This window comes from Pygocentrus nattereri, chromosome 11, assembly GCF_015220715.1.
Source record: "Pygocentrus nattereri isolate fPygNat1 chromosome 11, fPygNat1.pri, whole genome shotgun sequence".
Classification (NCBI taxonomy): Eukaryota; Metazoa; Chordata; class Actinopteri; order Characiformes; family Serrasalmidae; genus Pygocentrus; species Pygocentrus nattereri.
The window spans coordinates 33,706,646-33,721,082 of record NC_051221.1 but is presented as its reverse complement, the minus strand read 5'-3'; the positions used below and the strand labels follow the sequence as shown (position 1 = coordinate 33,721,082).

At 41.6% G+C, this 14,437-nt stretch overlaps 1 protein-coding gene across 5 annotated transcripts in view; it reads right to left on the bottom strand.

The window, feature by feature from the left end:
• The window catches only part of plxnb2b (plexin b2b), a 159,048-nt gene that overhangs the window by 128,464 nt on the left and 16,147 nt on the right, over window positions 1-14,437 (bottom strand). For 3 of the 5 annotated variants that reach the window (XM_037542845.1, XM_037542846.1, XM_037542847.1), the window contains exons 2-3: window positions 6,367-6,402; window positions 5,694-5,707 (exon numbers count right to left, since the gene is read on the bottom strand). The exons of 1 other annotated variant lie outside the window; for it this stretch is intronic. The gene's annotated coding sequence lies outside the window, so the exon portion shown is untranslated. The remainder of the gene's footprint in view (window positions 1-5,693; window positions 5,708-6,366; window positions 6,403-14,437) is intronic. One more of the 5 variants, XM_017706747.2, reaches the window with a different exon arrangement.

Genomic DNA, 14,437 nt, shown 5'->3' with positions numbered 1-14,437 from the left:
GTTGATTCTCAATCACACAATGTAATTACGTAGGTCTCTAGAATACTATAATGCCAATTTTGTGATGGAGTTCAGGCAGCAGAACAAGAAACTGTATAAAGGGGATACGGTGTGTATGAGAGAGTGAGTGATTGGGCTCTTCTGTTTAAGGTATATGATGGCATTTGTTGACATGTTGCATGCCCACATTAGCAGGGGTGTGTGTGTGTGTGTGTGTGTGTGTGTGTGTGTATATACTCTCTGTTGGAAAGGAAAAGAGAGCTGGAATCTTCAATCACACTGAGCCAAAGTAGCCGCAGGCAAACTCTACCAATTAGCTGCACACTGCATCTGACCCTGCCTTCATTAGAGTGCACACACACATACACACACCTGACCCTGACTTCATTAGACCATGAGGGCAGTTAGTCTGACAGTCTGGAGAAGGCAGAACCTCTCTCTCTCTCTCTCTCTCTCTCTCTCACACACACACACACACACACCCACACACACACACACACACACACACACACACACACACACACACACACACACACACCCACACACCCACACACACACCCATCAATGGCAGAGGTGACCGGAGCAGCATCATGCTCAAACACAACATGCTGACGGCAACAGGTGCAGTGGCTGGCGGCCATACAATCAACAGACAAACAGACAGCTTAGAGTCCACTCCAGACAGGACAAGTGAAGGGCTGGGGCAGCTACAGAATGGTCAGTGAAAGGTGTGGGTAATTGGGCTTGGGGGGTGGATTTGTTTTATTGTCAGTGTATTCTCCTTCACTGTCCCTACAGAATTGCAAATAAAAACAAAATGCACACCAACGGAGGGTTTTATTCCAGAAAAACAAATTACATAAACAAAGAAATAAATATAGGTGCAATGCGTTGCTAAATAAATATTCAAATTAAAAGTGTATATAAATAATTAAATGTGAAAAAGTACATCTTTGAATCAATGAACATATTAACAAAATTAAATAAAGTAAATAAATTTAAAAATGAATAAGCATGTAAAGATGTTTTTAAAGTAGTTCTTTGATTTTATACAAATGATTCTACTGCATAGAACATTGAGATTTGCTTAAAATGTAAAGTGTTACAAATAAAATGTATTATTATTATTATTAACAAAATTAAATGTAAAAATAATCCAGATGATCCAGTCTGTTTTTTCAGGACAAATGGGTAACAAGTCAGTCTGAACCATATAGAACATCACAGTGTCAGAGAAACAGAGATCACATCACAGTTCTGCATTTCCTTGCATTAGTTCACATATAAATATCTTTTTTGGCAAAGCATGTTACAACAGGAAACATGTTTGCAACTTGTAAGCAATTAACTAAAGTTCAAGTTGACCACATTCATACATAATTGTTGTTTAAACAAAGACATACAAAGCTAACTTACCTTGGTCATCACTACAGCCTGGTTACAGGTTCCAATTAAAACCCCAACATTATTTTCTTCAGCAAATGGTCCAATATTTTATTATAAAAAAATCTCATTGTGTTGCAGAAATGTAGCTCTTGCAATAAATGATGACTACACAAAGTGAAGAACCAAACAGGGCCTACAGAAAGCAAGATTTTCCAGAACACACAGCCAGTCACTTAACTGTATTTTGATGGTAAAAGTGACCGTTCAAATTTCAAGTTGTATTTCATGTTGCCTGTAGTGTCACTGAAATAAATAAATATTCATATTTAATTGTACTATCATTTATTTATTGCCACATTACATCATATGTTACATTATTTATGTTTTTCATTTATTTACCTTTATCCAAAAAACTCCCATACTCAACTTTTTGTAGTTATGATGGTCCAGAAGGCTTAATTAGTCAGTTCATTAAAATATTCACACCCCAGGAATAGAATAAAACATCTGATTAGAATGCAAAGAAACAGGGAAATTTCTTTTGAAGACCCATGAATGGTTGCTGATGGATTGCCCTGGTCTGGATGTGTGGATATGTGAATGCACACCCGCACACAAGCATGAGAGACAAAAAGTGTTTGTGTGTGTGTGTGTGCGTGTGTGTACCAGCTGGCTTCTGATTGTAACTCTAGCATCATCTCCCTCTTATCCAGTGCAAGAGATGCTTTCAGCCAGTCTCCAGTTTCAGTCTGACTCTTCCATCAGTGCAAAGAGAGGCTTATTCTGTGCACTATACACTACTTACACAAGCATGCGTGCGTGCGTGCGTGCGTGTGTGCGTGCGTGTTATGAGTTGCTGTAAATGCATGCACCTCACCAAATCCTGCTCACCAAGCAAACTGCTCTAACAAAACCCCTTCGACTGAAGAGAAGCTTGTTAATTGTAAAGGTATGTTACAGCAGGGAAAATGCCAATAAGTGTTTGATTTGGTTTCTTCATCTCTATATAAGACATGACATAGAAACGGCCACTAGTACCACACAGAGGGATCCTGCACAGCATAATGCAGTGGGAAAAAAGTGCATGTGTATGTGTACCATGAGCTACCGCATGTATTCCATCCTACGGGTGATACACTAAGCTCATGATTTGATTCTTTTTGTAATACTGGGTTCACAATTTGATACTCATGATTTCTTAAACTTAATATGACTGAAGGAAAAATATAACGATCTGTCATTCCAGAACCTACCAGAGACACTAGAGCAAGAAGTGTCACACATGATGTTGAATGTGATGATGTGTGTTAACCATATCTTTCCTAACATCTCGTCAGTAATACAGAGGCTTTGAGTATTTGCACTGCCACAATTTGTGAACAAGCAAGTGCACATTCATAATGGAATTCACTTCGGTAAGCACTTATTATTGATTTATTTCATAATACTAACAATAAAAGGTCACTGGCAAGTTTATTCCTATTAATGGATTCTCTCTCAAAATGGTAGTTTGTGAGAAAAAGAAAATAAAAATACAGCCAGTTTTGACCATGTTACACTCATACACTGTTACTAATAAAAGGTACCATGTAGGTACATGATTCATTCATCAAGGTACAAACAGTGTAAGTGCACCCTCAATAGTACAACAGTGTTTTTAAGGTCCGATGGTGTAACACATGAGTTTTTCCAAGTGGAAAAGTGCATTTTTATACCTTTTCACAACTGAACGTTTTAAATCAGAACAATAAAATAAAAAGCCTGGAGACAAGACGGGGTGTGTGGAGTACAGTTTAGACAATATAATTTCAATGGATTCTGGTACAGTTATGTTCCCTGACTAAAGGTACTGGGATGTACCCCTGAGGGTACCACCACAGTGACAAGAGGGGTACTGCCCCAGTGACAGTGTTGTACCTTTTTTCTGAGAGTGTATGTACACATTTAAACATCCCTTTTTCCAATGAACTTCTCAAAGAGCCTGAGACAGATGTGCTGTTACACTATATCAGATAAGCAGACAGATGAGTCTGATTGGATTTCTGCTTACCCAGAGAGCAGCGATAATATGGAAATACGTTCTAGACATAAATCTGTTTTCATAGGCAGTCTATCTGGTTTACATAATGGATAATTTAGGGGTCCAAGATTAATTCCAACACAAGTGAAATAACCAAGAGGCAAACATAAATCTTGCTCAGGACTGACGACTTATTAGTTATTTCCGTGCTTTATACTTAATCTGTATATTTAATTTCACTGCTGTCTGAACTAAACCTTGTATCTCCATTTTTGTTGGTTGAGTTTTTGTCATAATCTTAAAGTGCAAGATGCCCTTTATATTGTGTGTAAATTTCATGATAAATGGAACAAAAGAAATGACCCAAAATGACTTGGAATTACGATTAATAGTAAGGTATGTTTTTATGTTTTTCCTTGTCCTGAAAAGTTATTATTTTGGAGATATGTTTGGAGATTTGTTTGTTCTGACAGCAGGGATTTACAGACTCACATTGTAAGGCATAATATAGTATAGGAATCAACTAAGCCAATCAGTTAGAAATCTCTCAGCTCTACATGGGGCAAATGAGTGACTGCTCAGCTTCTTCACTTCATTGTCATTCAACAGTCAAAACAATAACCAAACAAATTAATGTCTATTTCTCTTTTTTACATGTTGCTTTCCATATTTATCTATTTCCCTGGGAAGCATCCCTGTCTTCAGCCTTTAGCTAACATTGCCCAGGTAAGACACTGTGTTGTAAAGCCCATCATTAAGTAAGCATCCAAACCTAGAATTCTGGTGTGGTCTAAAAAGGTAACAAAAGATAAGGCTTCCGAATACTAAACAAGAAAAAGAAATAAAAACAAATAGGTACTCGAATATTCAAATTATTTGGGCCAGTCCTAGTTAAACTGATTGGTGTTCAAGCAATGTAACTACATTTGATGCATAATTAACATAATACTGCTGGTATAGTCACATTTTTGAATCGCAATGTATTATTATGTATCAAAGCAGCAACACAAAACCCACTTTAGCCAAAGAGGGGACAGGTCCAGGTCCCTAACACAGAAGAAATGGAAGAGATGGGAGGAGAATGGAGTAAAGAAGGAGGGGCATTTAGGCCCATCTCGCTCATCTGGGTGCTAGTGGCTTATTGATCGTGGACAGCGACTCTCACAGCCATTCATCACAGGCTACTCAAGCCCTTAGATGTGTGTGTGTGTGTGTGTGTGTGTGTTGGGGGCTGTGTGTGTGTGTGCACGTACGTTGTAGATAAGTCCAGTGATAGCCATTGCCAGGCAGCTGCAGCTAGCACATCCATTATTCTAGAAATGAGCTGTGCCTGAACGTGCAGGACAGCCTGAAACACAGAGTCCCTCTCCAGCCCTGCCTCCTGTCCTCCTTTACACAAGCAACTGTGCGAGTGGGGGGAAAAATGGCCCGTTTGAGGAGATAATAAATAAATAAGAGAAGGCATTGTTTCCTAGGCTCGACCGAGTGGCGTTTGCAAAGCTGTTCGGCTGCAGATAGCAGCACAACAGCCTGAAAGATGGCCAGCACACCAAATTATGCTGTGTTTGTGTGTACGTGCCTATCTGTGTGTGTGTGTGTGTGTGTGTGTGTGTGTGTGTGTGTGTGTGTGTGTGTGTGTGTGTGTGTGTGTGTGTAACCTTGTCTACAGGTGAAAAGAGGCCATAATGAGCCATGGTGGGAGAGTAAAAAATACTGAGTGAGTATGAGTGTGTGTGTGTGTGTGTGTGTGTGTGTGTGTGTGTGTGTGTGTGTGCGCGCGCAAGTGTGTGTGTGTGCGCACGCATGTTGGTAAGTGTGAGGGAGGCTGTGGGACGCAAGACAACCAAGAAGAATAATTACAGCTGCTCAGGAGAAAGTCTGAATGCAGCTCTTCCGGCCAGACTGGAGATAGCCAAACTTCTCCATGACATGCTATGCTCCATCCCAGCCTGGCTGACCTAATCAAATCAAGCACTGCCGGCTAAAGGGCTTATACCAAGAGGAGAGGGAGAGGATGATGTAGAAAGACAAGGAAAAGATGAAGAGATGTGGCCTTTCACTTTGTCTTTAAATGGTTGCCAGAGAGCAAAAAACTTTTCAAATTGTTCTCTCCACAGAGCCCGAGCAGTGGAGATGTGTGTCAGGCCAAATAAAGCTTTGCAGAAGCCCATCATGAGGTGGACACTAAACAATCCAGACGGATACCAAAAGAAATGCAGACGGCCAGCCTAGCTCACGCTCTCTCACCAATGAGAAGCAGATTACTTCTGAAAGCAACTGATCTTACCTTTGTTTGTCCTCCTTTGGTGAGACATTTGCAATCCGCAGGAGGACATGAGTATGAGGAAGACAAAAGTGAGAGAGACAGAGGGAGAAAAAGAAGGAAGGGCAATGAGAGAAAGATGTGCAAACAGATAAGGAGAGATAAATTGAATTAAGACAAAAAAAAAAAAGTTCTTTTCACACCAGTATGCACCATTGATTTCCTATTCTTCTGGAAAGATTTAATGAGAAGAGCCTCATTTGACACACACACACACACAGAGAGAGAGAGAGAGAGAGAGAGAGAGAGAGAGAGAGAGAGAGAGAGAGAGAGACAGAGACAGAGAGAGACAGAGAGAGAGAGAGACAGAGAGAGAGAGAGAGAGAGAGAGAGAGAGAGAGAGAGAGAGAGAGAGAGAGAGAGACAGAGAGAGAGAGAGACAGAGAGAGAGACAGAGAGAGAGAGAGAGAGAGAGAGAGAGAGAGAGACAGAGAGAGAGACAGAGAGAGAGAGAGAGAGAGAGAGAGAGAGAGAGAGAGAGAGAGAGAGAGAGAGAGAGAGAGAGAGAGAGAGAGAGCGCTTCTAAGACTCTATCCTAAGAGAGGAAAACATTCAAGAAGCATGACGTTTAGAGGAAGGACGTGAGCCTACTTAACATAAGCAACAGATGTTGAAGGATGGAACCCCATCATCTTACCTGAACTAAAGCCAGAGTGAGTGGCTGGAGGGAACGCTGTAGGGAGCAGAGACAACAGTCAATACACGTCACTCCCGAAGGTCCTATACAAGTTTTAAGTACATCAATAAATGCCAAAAAGTAAGAACAAGGCTGGAATCACAAAGTTAAACCTTTCCCAAAGTCACTCCTTAATTGTTGAGTAAATGAGCTCACTGTATGACAGATATGTACTAATCAAAAACTGTATTATGCATCCAGCTGTTTTACTGGACACACTCTGTTAAATGCGTGCTTCAATTCCAGTAATGTTAAGTGCTTTAGAGTAGCAGGAAAAAAGACTGAAATGTTCAAGGGCCATTAGAGGAGCAAACTGTGGCTGTAACCACCAAAAGCTTAACACCACTCTTCCAAAACCCCAAGCCATTACCTTTCACTACCAATGCAAAAGGTACTGTATGAATAACATCTATTATGGTGTTCCTCAGGGTTTGATATTTGGCCCAATGCTGTTTCACAATTACTTATTGAACCTCCAGCTGCATGCTCACCACAAAGAAAATTAGGGCAAAACTTCATTTGGAGGCTATTTAGAGCAATTACATTACCTCTTGAGACTAGATGAAACAATTTAAACAGAAAAGATAATTCTGGCCCACCTCAAGCCTTCCCAGAGTCCTACAGTTAAAACTGTGACAATTAAATGTTGCCCAGACACCTCAGAGGCACAGCACTGTCAAAGTCAGACGAGGGCTCTAGTGTAACCTGTTATAAAGTCATAGAGTAGAAGGACTTATTCCATTCAGATCACATTCTGTCAGGAAGCCATAATACAGTCTGCAGTCAAACACAAGGCAGTACAGGGCTCCAGAGGACACATCCTCACTGGCTTATATCTGAGAAGAAGAAAGGAGTGAGGGAAGTCATGTGTGAAAGGTTGAGAGTGGAGTACAGGCAGAAGTGCAGTGGGGAAAACAGGGATCATACTGCTCTAGGCCCAGTGTGTCTGTTGAATGAAAAGTCAGTGGGTATATCGGAGTTTGAATATTTATGGCAGAGAAGGGCAGGACTGCACAAAAGGAGAAAGAAAAAGTATATGAGAGGAAACTTTGAGAGCAAGTAAGCGATTTAATGTGCTGTTATGTTACATATGGCTATGATGCTAATTTGTGTGCCCATTATTGAAGGCAGGAGCAAAAAGGTTATTTAATCTGGGTTCAGACTGAGAACTGTCCCCAGCCCCAAGGCTGCTCACCTCTGAATCTCTGCTCTGTGGAAATGTGAGAATGAGCAGCAGTCAAGCATGACTGAGAAAGAGCACGAGCAAGAGAGAGAGAGTGAGAGAGGGAGAGAGTGAGAGAGCGAGAGAGAGGGAGAGAGAGGGAGAGAGAGGGAGAGAGGAATAGGTAATCCCCTGTGGTTAATTACAGGAAGCCGAGATGAGAGATTCATGACCAGGTCAGTTTCTCACACAAGGACTGAAACACACACACACACACACACACACACACACACACACACACACACACGTGCACACATTCATACACACTCCTGAGTTCCTGAGGGGCATCTTTTCTTTCTCTGGAGGTGTATGATACCAGGAATAATTAAGCGTTTTGCTTACCAAAACCATGCTGGTCAAAACTAATTCAGCAAACTTTTCAAACACTGCCTTTGCATTCCAAAAGCGTATTTAACACTAACTTAACTACATCAAGCACCTGTTTGTTTACTGACTGGTGGCATGCAAGCTGTCCTAGACTAATGTTTATTTATTCAAGTCAGTTAATGGAAAAAAAATCATCAAACTTAAAGAGGAGATCCACAAGATCTTGTCCCCAATTTGACCTCCAAGTAAGTAATTCTTAGATAATGAATTAGGCATGCTTGGTGATGATAAATAAACTGTGAAAACAGCTATTTGAAGGGGAACTCCAATAGTTTTGCAACATCAATCAATCAATCGTTTAGACGTAAACAAAATCATTCAGAGTGGCTCAGTGTGAAATGCACCTTTCTAGAGAAATTTACCAAGTCAAAACTGTTCACTATCATTGTTCAGTACTAGGGAACCAGATGTCCATACATGTACACTACAAATATTACTTTATCTGCTATTTAAATAACCAATGAACTTACATGTGTCTTATAAGGTTTTATATGTTACACATGAAATGGTAAAATAGTGCTAAATAAATAAAATAAAATAAAGTTCTTTCGGTACTTTTTTTTTTAACTTACACTGCCCTGTATATACCTCTCCGTTTTTTGTTGTTCGAGTTGGTGGTGTTGCTTCACGTGGCATCATGTCACAAGGCGTCAGCAAAAGTCATAGCTTATGGGAGTAACATTATTTACCAGATGAGCTGCGATAGATCACAGCTGCACCTCACTGTCTTACCCCATAAGCTGTTGACCAGTGTAGCAAGTACTTTGTTGTGGACACAATCAATTCCTATTCACCCTGGATTCTTCTGCTTTGGCACCAGCAGGTTCACTCTCTTTCTCTTACTTTTGGCTCTCTCTTCTTTACAACGCTGCAAGGCATTTGTGTATTCTGGTTCAACATAATATGGCTCTACAACATTTTGGAAACAGACCTAGACCCAGTATGTCCTCCACACAATTTGCCATCTTCCAAAAATAGGTAACAAAATGTTTTTTTTAATATTATTTAATATTTTATATTAATAATAATATTAATAAACACTGTAACACTGTAAACTATGAAAATCCACGATTCAAAGTGATGCCAAACTGTGAAGACATTTTGGGTCAATGAAATGAACATTCAACATGCCATCTGTTGCTGGAAAGAGATTTTGCACTCCTACTTGTGACCCCTTAGAAGGAATCATCAAAAAAAGCTGTAGGACATGTCTACAGAAGCTCTGGCACTGGTGATATTTGATGCTATTATCAGATCTATTCAAAACAACTAACTTAAATCAGCTCAACTGAATCTCAGACGATGTCTGAGAGCAAAAGTGCTAACTCAGAAGAAAAAAATTCCTGTGGTTCCTCACCAACACGGCTGTAGTCCAGACACTCCACCCACCACCATGTGAACAGAAAGCTGAGTGAAACAAGCAGTGCAATCTCCTGTTTCCTTAGACTCCTTTCAAAGAGAATGTGTGAAGAGCTTCTTTTGGTCAAACAAAAAACTTCATGTTTTATTTATTATTACCTGGCATATCAACCCCTTTTATGTGATAAATCTTTGCTTAAAAGGCCTTCTACCTTGAGTTCTTAAAGAGATTCCAAAAGAATTCTACAACATAATCAGTCTTATAGAGTTCTCTAATGAAGTTCTCACCATATCCGTGATACTGTAAACATAACACTTGTGTCTCCATAACTAATAAACTGAGAACGCCTTGACAATCCTGTCTAGGTAAAACTACATTAAGATGTTTATCATGCTGTCTGAAATAAGCCCCTATCCACCAGCAGGACCACCAACACTGACAGCTTGCCTGTTAGAGACAGTGATGGGCATAAAGGTATGTTTATGCACCAAACACACCTCTAGCCAATGTAAACACATCATTAAAGTGAAGAGGCCGATAATTGGAGTGAGGGCCTCTCTGGGTTGTTAGCTAGCAGTGGAAACAGTAGATAACGGCTGGATCGGTGGCCACTGACACAGTGCCATTATCCTCACGCGCTCAAATTGACCGTCTATCAATTCAAAGCCAGAGGAGCAGCAAAACGAAAAGAAAGTCGATCACAGCAGCCAAGCTACGTGGTGACTCTGAGGACTTTAGGTCAGACTTGTCAATGCATGGCAATGAATGAGCAAGAAAACAGCCTTTAGGATTCAAGCAGGTACAGCCAAACAGCTGATAAGACACACACCCGGTAAAGCTATGATGAACAGCGTTTCCTGCAGGGATTTCTGTTTGTTTTTCTGTCTGGGTGGTAAAACAAAGGTATGATTATAAAGCAGGAGTTACTATTTCAAACGGCTGCTTGAGCTGTGTGGGGAACAGCATGCACCTACGAGCAGAGTGGCTCATTATAGCTCTAATAACTACAGTACACAAATGAATTGATCTTACTTCAAATAAGTGCTAGCTTTTGAGTTTGCATCAGCATATTTAGGTATGTGACTAACAACCCATGCCCTAACCTCCATAACATACCATTAGCATAAGCGGATGCCTGCACTCAATTGAACTGGGGGGGGATAAAAAATAACACTTATGCACACGCTCTCTTTCATCCACAGATCCTGTTCCCTCGCCATCTCTCTCCTGCTAGTGAGCCACACCTCCTGCCTCCTGCAGCAAGTGTGTGTATGTTCTGGCCCTGAAAACTCGCCCAGATTCCTACGAGAGCCCACGGCCGGGCGATAATGAGGAGGGAGAGAAAGAGAGCGTGTCAGGAAGTGGATTCTTTCTGCTGCGCGCCATCTGGAAAAGGCAAGCTAGATAAACAAGTACACCCGCTGCAGCCCTCCCAAACACACACACATCGCTTCTTGGATTGTCAGGGATTCAGCCTTATCAATCGCCGGCCAGATACAAACCAGGAGACGAGAAAACAAACAAAAGGGAGAGTGGAGGAGGGGGGAGGGGGGGACCATATTTTCAGACAACAATAGCAGCCCTAAAGAGATGATGGCAGGGTTTTTTCATTCCGGACCCTTTTGATTTTCAATCTAGTCAGGCCTTTCCTCAAATCGCAAACTAGATCCCTCTGCGGATGGAAATCAGAGAAATCCAGCAGACAGACAAGCCTGCAAGAAATCAGACGAGGGACCCTGCTGGCCATGTGTGAGGCACACGACAGCCTGTGCTCAGGGAGGTTAAAAAATGTGTTAGTCCTGAAACTCTGGCCTGGACATTTACCCTATAAATGCAACCATACAAATGTGTGCGCAAGTGAGGGAGCAAGGGGATGAGAGAGGGCTGTGCACCTCTAAGGCATTGACACGAACAGAAGTGCAGCCAGAGCACAAAATATGAGCCAGGGCGTTGAAAATAAAGCCTGTGGGCCAGAGAGAGACACCCAGACGGAGACAGTGACACGGTGCTGGGGGAGGAATGCTCCTCAGGCTATACAAACGAATCACACCTCAACACCTGAGTGTTCGTCTTCTGTCCAGATTTCTTCTTCCTCTATCTCTATCTCTGTCTCTGTCTCACTCTCACACACACACACACACACACACACACACACACACACACACACACACACACACACACACATACATATATACATATACACACCTCCTCTCGCTCTCTCTGTCCAGAAGAGAGAGTCAGGTGACCAAGCGAAAACCTAATGGTGGTGGTGGTGAAAGCTATGCGATATTTAAATCTAGTCATGTAGGACTTTGAAATTAGGAGGGGCAGAGTGGGGAGGGGGCAATCTGTCGATTTGCATTGGATCGGAGTCCAGTGCTCTGCTCTGATTAGCGAGCACTCTGGTCAGAAAGGGGCTTTGAAGATCCTGGCTCTGGATCCCGCCTGAAAAGAGACAATGAAGGAGAAGCAGAGAAACAAATGATCAAAATGATCAAAAACAGCTACAGAATCACATGGGGGCAAATCAGGACAGATACTGAGCCCTGGTGAACCTGATGCAGTCAGATAAAGCAGCCGATGTGCCTACTGCTGAGAGCTATCAGAAGTGCGTCTGAATGGTACTGGGGGAAAAGCGTAATGCAAATGTCAATATTCTAAGTTTTTGCAGTAAATAATTTGATAATTGAACCAAACAAGTCAAAATTAAACCAAATAAACTGTTGCCAAATTAAGCTTATTATCAATGGAAAGTATGTATATTGTGATAAACCTTCCAACATACTGTAATATATCTTTCAAAACACTGACAACACATAGGTAAATCCTTGATGTGATGTGATTAAGGGGCTATGCAAGTTGTGATGAAAATTATTTATGTTCATTAGATTATTCAAATGCCTTCATCTGCTCATACATCCAAAGAACATCTGTGATTGATCAGGATGCTCACAGAATCTTGTGACTGGTCATTTTCATGTTGCACCCTCTTGCGAGATCAGTACTGCAAAGGACATTATTCTGAGCAATATGTATGGTGCAGCCTTTAGCATAGCTCTGGGCAAAAGCAAGTGATTCTGAAATTATCTGAAGAGGAAGCTCAGATGAACTGTATCTTGCTGCGCTATAATGAGAGTCTTGTCCCCACTCACATGTTAAGACCTGCTGTCTACATGGATTCACACTTCTTTATTAAGGCCTTGAGAAAGACCTATTGTCCAGGCCTTATTAAAAGCTGTATATTCCTGCAGCCCCCTAGACAGCTAAAACTAATTACAGCCTGGTAGTTTCAGAATAAGGGAAATCACAACAAGAGCACACATATACACTGCACAGTATGGACAAAATATTTTGCAAACATGATGCTGCACATAAAGACAGCCTCTTTATTTGTATGCATTACTACAAAATCAGCTGTGGATAACTGCCTCCAGATAACAAAATATCAAAGAACACTAAACATTTCCAGAAGGCTTGGTTAGAGAGAGGAATGCACAATTTTCAAAAACAAGAAGAAAAAAAAGTAATTTGACAAACTGTACAATCAGACAGTGTGAAAAACCAGCGATTAGTCACATAATACTCATCAGAAAATATCAAAGGTTGATAATACACCATATTTCCAAAAGTATTCACTCACCCATCCAAATCATTGAATTCAGGTGTTCCAATCACATCCATGGCCACATGTGTATAAAACCAAGCACCTAGGCATGCAGACTGCTTCTACAGACATTTGCGAAAGAATGGGTCGCTCTCAGGAGCTCAGTGAGTTCCAGCATGGTACCGTGATAGGACGGCACTTGTGCAACAAGTGCAGTTGTGAAATTTCCTCACTACTAAATATTCCACAGTCAACTGTCAGTGGTGTTATAACAACGTGGATGCGACTGGGAATGACAGTAACTCAGCCATGAAGTGGTAGGCCACGTAAAATGACAGCACAGTGTCAGCAGATGCTGAGGCACATAGTGCGCAGAGGTCAGCAACTTTCTGCAGAGTCAATCACTACAGACCTCCAATCAGAAGGCCACATGAAGTTTAGCTCAAGAACAGCATAAAGAGCATCATGGAATGGGTTTCCATGGCCGAGCAGCTGCATCCAAGCCTTACATCACCAAGAGCAAAGCGTTAAATGGTGTAAAGCACCGTCACTGGACTCTAGAGCAGTGGAGCGTGTTCTCTGGAATGACGAATCACGCTTCCCCATCTGGCAATCCAATGGAAAACGGTACTTGTGTAAAGTGTAAAGTTTGGTGGAGGAGGGATAATGGTGTGGGGTTGTTTTTCAGGAGGTGGGCTCAGCCCCTAAGTTCCAGTGAAAGGAACTCCTAATGCTTCAGCAGACCAAGTGATTTTGGACAATTTCTTGCTCTCAACTTTGTGGGAACAGTTTGGGGATGGTTCCAACATGACTGTGGACCAGTGCACAAAGCAAAGTCCATAAAGACATGGATGAGTGAGTTTGGTGTGGAAGAACTTGACTGGCCTGCACAGTCCAGAACACCTCTGGGATGAATTAGAGCGGAGACAGCGAGCCAGGCCTTCTGGTCCAACATCAGTGTGCGACCTCACAAATGCGCTTCTGGAAGAATGGTCAAAAATTGCCATAAAAACACACTTCTAAACCTTGTGGAAAGCCTTCCCAGAAGAGTTGAAGCTATTATAGCTGGAAAGGGTGGGCTGACATCATATTAAACCCTATGGATTAAGAATGGGATGTCACTGATCACTGATGTTCATATGTGTTTGAAGACAAACAAGCGAACACTTTTGGCTGGATAGATAGATGGATATGATTTTAAAGGACAGAAATAGCAGTTCTGTTAATGTTGACTCAGTCTTGCCATGTCATGCATTGTGATCGTGTAAAACAATGTTCTCCTGTTAAATGTAATAATGCGAACGAGAGCCAAGAGCTATGCATTCATTTTTAATGTCACACATGTAATGCATTATGCTCAGTTCTCAAACACACACACACACACGCGCACGCGTGCACGCAGAGCAAATCAGAAAATCACTTAGACTGGAATGAACAGCTTTCCCACAGAGGACAATTT